This window comes from Macrobrachium nipponense, chromosome 11 (assembly GCF_015104395.2).
Source record: "Macrobrachium nipponense isolate FS-2020 chromosome 11, ASM1510439v2, whole genome shotgun sequence".
Taxonomy (NCBI): Eukaryota; Metazoa; Arthropoda; class Malacostraca; order Decapoda; family Palaemonidae; genus Macrobrachium; species Macrobrachium nipponense.
In genome coordinates this window covers 55,599,766-55,607,503 of record NC_061087.1, presented here as the reverse complement: position 1 = coordinate 55,607,503, position 7,738 = coordinate 55,599,766, and the positions used below count along the sequence as shown (strand labels likewise).

Below are 7,738 nucleotides of genomic sequence, written 5' to 3'. Positions count from 1 at the left end.
AGAAGTCGAAGAAGACAGAGTCATTCCTCGGGCTTCGACGCAGCAACCGTCTTAGCAGCCGAGGAAGCGCTAGCCGAGCTCTTAGACTTGGCCGCAGTCCGAGGCTGCCCAGAAGCCTTCGAGACTGCCTGGTGAACCAGACGGTCACTGTCATCAGTGCGCCGTCTGTCCACCGCAGCGTCCACCACCATCTCTCCTGGGAAGAGAGACGTGGAACTCCGTAGATGTCCGTTTCGAAGGCCCAACGCCGGCCTCACGCCCGGCCGCCCTGGAAACGAGTAAGGACAGCGTCCCTTCGTCGGAGCACCAGGTTGGCCCACAGGTTCACCGTCTGGTGGGCAAGGAAGGAGATGGCTCTTCCCCCAGACTGGCAAAGTCTCCTGAAGGCCGAGTCCTCTTCGGGAGAAATTCCCCCGGAGTTGGCTGCGACCTTAGATACTGTGAGGGACCACAGATCTAGCCAGGAGACGGCCTGGAAAGCTGCCATGGCGGTAGTTCCAGGCCTAGTGCCTCTTGCTGCGAGAACCACAGGTTCTCGGACAGGAGCTGTTGCAGAGACACACCCGGAGTCAGCCTAGCTAACTCCGGGTTTGACCTGTTTGGGGGCGGTATCGGGTCTTCAGATGGCACGTAAAACCGCCGCTGTCGTAGCAGAGGAGGTGGAAGCAGCTTGTTCGACCTGCCAGACTTGAGCGAACCGTCTTGCCCGGAGACAAGAAGCGATTCAACCTGGTCCAGCACTGAGTCCGCAAGCTCTGAACGGCGGCAAACCCACCGTCGGTCTGGGTTCCCTCTTCGGGCCCCAGAACGACTCGAGCCGGGACGTGGGCTCGGATGGTGGGAGCGGCGATCCTTCCCCGAGGTCGTTGTGCTGACGAATCAGCGCAATAACCTCGGCAAAGTTCCTCTGGATCTCGGGCGTGATTGCATCCTGTGGAGTCGGACCGTCCAGTACCCTCAAACAGGAGCATCTCCCGAGACCCTCCTCCTCAAGGAGAGGAGCAGCGACAGCCCCCTCTCTCGGTCTCCTCCAACCACCTGTGCGTACGACCTGGCTGGTCCGAGAACCGAGCCTGGTACGTACGACGACGTGGCGGGATCCTGAGGGGCGCACCCCTCACGATCACTCCTCAATACCTCGCCCCTCCCGGTGTAAACCCGAGGAGGTTGAAGGTATGGGAGAGGCAGACCTGACGCTCCCTCCTCGCTCGCTGGCAGAACCGCGGGCTTGGAGGACTGCAGGCGATCGCCAACCCGCGGGTGGTGATCGAGCTGCAGACCTAGTCGAGCCGTCCTCGCTGTGGAGAACGGCTGGACGAGAACAAGCGGCCCCGGTCTCGTGTGTCAGAGGAGCTGGTTGCTGGTCGCCGTACCCGATCGCTCTCTGCGAGAGCGGCGGTCAGGCGACCGGCGAGCTCCACTGTCACTGTGAGATCGGTGCGTATCCTCACGGTGCGTCAGTTCGCTGGTACCAGCCGTGGCTGGTGCCGGCGAACGGGGGGACCTCTTCCCAGCCTCAGCCCGTGGCCGGTCCATGGACCGTCACGTCCGCCGGGTAGCCAGCTGCTCGCCGTGAGAGCGAGAGCTGGTCTGGTGAGAGCGCGTGAGCGGCTGTCACCAGTCCTCCGCTCCGTGCCGTGAACCTGACGCTGAGCGGACTCAGAGGTCCTGGTTTCCTGGCTGCACGGGCCACTGTTAGGCGACCGTACACTCGGTACCTCTCGCGAACGAGCGGCCGAGCCGGATCCTGCTGCTGTGGCCGAACCACTGACAGCAGGCGAGGAAGTGCCGGTGTTAGCCGGCACCCCTCTGGTCGCCTAGTCTTCTTCCTTGCGGGAGAAGAGACGGGTCCTGCTCCCGAAGGAAGCAGGGCGACCAGCGGAAGAACCCCCGTCTCACCGGTTAGCGAGACGGGCCCTTAGAAGTTCCGAAGGAGACTTCTTAGGGGGGGGGAGGCAACCTTCTTCTTCTTAGGCGGTGGGGCCTTAGAAGAAGAAGGGGAAGAGGCGGCAGACGACGACGACGACGAAGAAGACGATGAAGACGACGACGACACCTTCCTCCTCTTCTTCTTCTTCTTCGTCAACCTCCTCAGGACCGACGTCAGATCTGTCATCCAGGACGGAGCCGGGGCTGCTGTTGCCGAAGCAACAGGGCCCGCCGGACGTACCTGTCCGAACAGACCAGCATCGGGAGCAGCGGCGCCAGGAACAGGAACAACATCAGCAGGTGCGAGCATCACAGGAACGGCAGTCGAGACGGCAGGAGCAGGAACAGGAACAGCAGCGGTGGTCACGGCAGGTACGGCAGGCTGTGTGGGCGGTCCAGATGGTCGAACCAGCGGCACAGACGTCCTCGGTACCGGTGGGAGGTCCAGGGGCGAGCTCTTCGGGCACGTGAAGTCCGGTCGCGGCAGCACGGCAAACCCAGGTGGCGGCATCACACTCCCCTGAGTTACGGCGACTGGCCCCTGCACCGATGTTGTGGGTGTCACAGAGACCGCGTGCTGGGTGTACACCAGGTTGAGGAGTGACGCGTAGCCGGGTGTTGTAAGGGTCGTGGTGGTGGTTGTGACCGTTGCATGAGTGACCGCCACGGAGCCAGCGAGATGATAGAGCAGCCCCTGGACACTCGGCACGCCCTGCAGCCCCAACGATGCCCACACCTGTCCGAGGTCATCCTTCACGGCAACCGCACCTGAGGAGGCAAAAGTCGGGTGATTAGAAGGATCCTCTCCGCCCGCTCGTGGCGAAGACGAGCGGATAGAGGACCCAGAGTACAACTCTACGTCAGGGTATCTAGCGCCCTCCTCCACACTCGACACGTCAGGAGAGGAGAAGGACCCAGACACCCCCCCCGAAGGGGAAGGCGCGAGAAGTGGAAGTTGAGCGGGCGGCAGGAAAGAAGACGAAGTGTCCGTCACCAAAGGAGTCGCGGGAGAGCTTTCCGACGACTCCTTTGCAGGCCTTCGCTTCTTCCTGCCCTCATACAAAGTCCACTGCGCCTCCGACCAGTTATTACATACATCACAGGGCTCGGCCCGGGTGCATTCGCGCCCCCGACACCGAGCACACAAAATATGAGGGTCAATCTCCGGGAACGATCTGAATTTCCCACATTTACGCCCTTCGATACCCGGGCAAAGTCTCCTTGGGGTAGCGAGGCGAGGAGATTCCATCATAATTCAATTGAAGGCAGTAATTATTATGCAAAGAGAGAATGATTGTACTTACAAATACTCTTTCATACACAATTACAACCAATACTTAGAAGCAAAACGACGAGCAGCGGGCAGAGAGCGTCGAACACACACGTCCATCCACTGTGAGGCCGAAAGCAAAAGTGATTTGTTTACCTCCCAGTCGCGCGCGCGCGCCTGTCGGACAAGCAGTTAACTACCGAACCCCTTGTTCGAAAGCTTACGACCTATCCAGCTGCCGCTAGTACCTTCCTATTGTAAAAGGACCGAAGGTTTGTATGCCGTGTCGGAACAAATGAAAATGCATCTTGCATTACGATTCACTTCACAATGAATAAGGGCTCGGATCGAGCGCATTTGCGCCCTCGGTACCGAGCGCAAGGGTTAAAAGGATCCATTTCCTTACCTTTTATGGATCAAGGTTTATGGAAACCTTGATCCATAATGAATTGATGCAATCAAAAAATATATGAAAATGAAAAGAATACTGCGCTTGCGATTTCACTTCATACAAATAAACTCAATAAAAAATGAAAATGAAAAAGAACTGCACTTGCGATTTCACTTCATTCAAAATAAAAAGGGGAAAGGATCAATTTCCGGGTAAGCTCGGAAACTGATCCAAAATGAGTATTGCTACAATCAAAATAATATATGAAAATGAAAAAGAATACTGTACTTGCGATTCCACTTCCATACTGAATAAGTTTTTCCAACCCAAATATACGCTCGGAGCGAGCGCTCCCGCCCTCGGCACCGAGCATAACACAATACGAGGATCATTTCTGGGAAAATGAATTCCGCACTTACGCCCTTCAGTCCCGGCACTCGGGTAATCGGAGGGCGTGGTGAAACCAAGATCCTTTAATTCACAATTGAATTCAATGGGAATAAATATGAAATGATTGTACTTACAATTCAGTTTCACTAGATAAATAGAAAAAGAAAAACACAATCATGCGAAAGCAACGACGATGAAGCGGGCAGAGAGCGATGATACACGTCCACACGCCAGCAGGCCGAAAGCAAAAGTGGTTTGTTTACCTACCAGTCGCGCGCGCGCGCCTGTCGGACAAGCAGTTAACTACCGAACCCCTTGTTCGAAAGCTTACGACCTATCCAGCTGCCGCTAGTACCTTCCTATTGTAAAAGGACCGAAGGTTTGTATGCCGTGTCGGAACAACTTAAAATTTGGCCTTAATTTCTAATTTTGGAGAAAATACTTACTTCGAAAGGAGAGTAGAGGTCTTTAGCTCCGTTTCTAACCAAAAACAAGTTGCGACTAATGCCCATCTACGGTGTCAGGACGCGTTATAATGTACTTTTTTTGGGGTGGTACACATTGATTGTACATGGTCCACCCCTGTACCATGCGATGTTTTACCCTAGGCAACAAAATGTTGTTTTATTGTCCTGATTACAACTGCAATCTTGAGTAAGATCAATAAACGTCACATAGATATATACGCTAACATTGTTCAAATGAGTGCTGGGAAGGCTGGAAAAGATGGTGGATTGTCTGTGGTTAGAACGGCCAGCTACACGATTGCCGCCATATTGAATTTCAAAACTGCCTTGAAAACATATTTTACGAAGAGCTGAAAAGCTTATTTTAGGTAGTTCGCATGGGGCTTTCATATACTACTAGCTACTTCGAAAGGAGAGTAGAGGTCTCAAGGTGTTCCTCTCACCACCAAGAACTTGTGACTGATGACCATCTCCAGCGTCAGGACGTGTTAAAGTACTTTTTCGGAGGGTGGCCACAAATGCGGTAGTCAGTTGCTCGGCCAGTCCAGTCAGTTGTTTACTATACTTTCAATTTTGGAACATTGGTAACCTAAGGTATCCACTGATGACATGGGCTGTGGCAACCGAGGGCATTAGCCCAGGCACTTTGGGCTCTAGAGAGCCTGACGACCCTAGAGTACCTAAAGAGCAAACGATAGCTAGGTACTACTACTACCTCTGGCCTATACCTAACCTACCTAGCTAACTGGGTTACTCGAAAGTTCGCGAGTCTATGAAACGAACCTGATTCCAGGATGTTTTTTTTCTCTCTCTCTCACCTTTCTTCTATTTGCGTGACCGTCTGTATGTGTGCCGCTTTTCAACAGACGAACCCAGTCGATATCAGAAGAGAAGTGCAACGTCCAGTGACTGAACAGAAAGGTAAACAGTAAATAATTATCTACGTCTTCTTCTTCTTCTATGTTGTGAACGAGACATTAGAACTTAACGCCTGACTCGGAGGAGTCCCAAAGAAGAGTTAAATAATAATATAGGAAAGTGAAAGTATAGGAGAGGTATGTGTTGTTATTATCATATAAAAGAATAGCTAAATAGAAAATGAGAGTCACTATTCAAACGTAGGACAGGAAAACTGGCACTTTTGAAAAGGATAAAAACAAACTTTGGAGAATTGTTCGATAACAAGAAACTAAAATAAAGCAAACCGCGATAATATATACCTATTAGATGAGGGAAGAAATTCCCGTCAAAACTTGGGTACAACATCCTTCTAATTGTTGCCATTTTAGCGGTTTTCCCTTAAATATAGCAGGAAGAAAGTGAATTTAGCAACAAGCAGTAAAATTTAGCTTTATTTGAAAATGTTTAGCGGTTTTCTGGATTTTTTCTAATAGATGTTATTTCATTAATCATGTTATTCCAATCTGATTCACTAAGAATAAAATTGCAGTAGCCTTTTCGATGTTTGATACTTGTATGGCAAGTACCAGTTGCTACAAAGTTACCAACATTACACGTATCACTCCTGAAACATTCCTTTTTAAGTTTGTTTTGACCCTGCTAACCAACGTCAGGCGATCTGCCCTGTCTTATCGGGCACGCGCAAAGAAGTCGTTGTCCTTTGTTTATTGAGGTTGACGGTCGCTGGACTATAGGTACCAGTATTCATTGAAATGCCTAAGACGTAATATACTCTGTCTCAGAAATTTCAAAGGGAGTGACTTCAAGATGAAGAATTAAAAGTTTGGTTAACTGAAAAATAGAAGGGAAGTGGTAAAAGTGTGCCTAATTGTGAATTTTGTCAATGCGTTCCTCTGCCTAAGTTATGTGATTTGAAAGCTCACGGGGAAAAAACGTACACACACGGGGAAAATGCTGATTCATCCAATGCAAGACAGTTTACAATACCATTTCAGCCTTTGAGAAAATCAAATGAAACTCAGATTGCAGATTGATTGATTGATTGATTGAAAGTTTTCTGGCATCCTGACATCGAAGGTCATTGACGGCGATATCGTTTATTATGAATAAAGAATAAAAGAGTATTCAGTTAAAACCATAAAAGCAAATATGTCATTATAAAAGTTAAATAGCTTTCAGAAGACCTGTTTCTGAAAAAAATCTAAAAATGCCTCTAGCAATGTGCAACACATCATGTCCAAGAATCTTGGCAAGGATGAACCGGCCATCCTCACCTCGAGCCTCAAACAGATATCTATTTCTTTCCATGCTATAAGTGGGGCATTCAGTCAACAAATGCCTCACTGTCAAGGGTGTCAAACAGTCGTCGCAATATGGTTGATGTTGGTCAGCTAGCAGAAACTCATGTGTCATCCGAGTGTGACCAATTCGGAGGAGACAAAGAGTACTAGTCTCCCACTTTCGGGGCATCATGTTATACTTCCAAGGGGATATAGCATTCGTTATTTCTCTCATCTTAATATCAACTAAGCTATCCCAATGCTATGGAGGAGTTATGGAGTTCCATTTGACCACGTCTGTGTGCGTGTGTGTGTGTGTGAGAGAGAGAGAGAGAGAGAGAGAGAGAGAGAGAGAGAGTGTGTAATTGCTGTATGGATGGTTAATGACTGAATTGGTTGTTGATAGATTCTGGGCTGTTTGCTGTTAGAGAACTGTGTTTTGAGTGAGGGTTTTTAGTCAGTCTTTAGTGAGAGCTGGTGACAGTCAGTAGTGTCAGGAGCGGTATATTAAAGGCATTGCAATTTGTTTGAGTTGTGTTTAGTTGATTTGTTTTTGTTTGTTGTTAAGTTGGTGTTGTTTGCTTAGAGTTGTTGTGCCTGTGCTGTTGTCTTTGTTGCTGTGATTTCTTAGTGTAGTTGGTGGGGGGTGTGTTGCCTTTATTTTTGTTGTTGTTTCTGTGTTGGTGGTTGGTTGTGCAGTGGTCTTTTTTTGTGGTTTATTGTGTTGCCGAGTTTTTGTTATGTGTGAGGTTGTGGTTGTGTTCCTTGGTTGTTTGCTGTGTTGTTGGGTTGTGGTTGTGTTCCTTAGTTGTTGACTTGTTGGTTGTAGTCCTTGGTGGTTGTGTTATTGGGTTGTGATTCTTGTTGTTGTTGTTGGTATTTCTGTGACCTTAACCAGCGGACGGCACAGGATAGCCCTGGAATATCTGGAGTTGGTAAGTACATGTATTTTTGTTTTTTCGTTTTGTTTTTGTATAGTGTTGGTAGGTACGTGTGTTTTGCTTTTTTATTTTGTTTTTGTATAGGTGGAGGTCAATTGTCCTGTGTGTATTTGTTGTGTAAAGAAGAAAGTGTGACTGAGGGTGGATTT

At 49.5% G+C, this 7,738-nt stretch overlaps 1 protein-coding gene across 3 annotated transcripts in view; it reads right to left on the bottom strand.

The window, feature by feature from the left end:
- The window catches only part of LOC135206054 (transmembrane protein 39A-like), a 387,090-nt gene extending 381,669 nt beyond the window's left edge, over positions 1-5,421 (bottom strand). For 2 of the 3 annotated variants that reach the window (XR_010312668.1, XM_064237246.1), the window contains exon 1: positions 5,266-5,421. The gene's annotated coding sequence lies outside the window, so the exon portion shown is untranslated. Of the gene's footprint in view, positions 1-5,230 lie in introns of all 3 variants that reach the window. The other variant, XM_064237257.1, reaches the window with a different exon arrangement.
- Between the last annotated feature and the right edge of the window lie 2,317 nt (positions 5,422-7,738).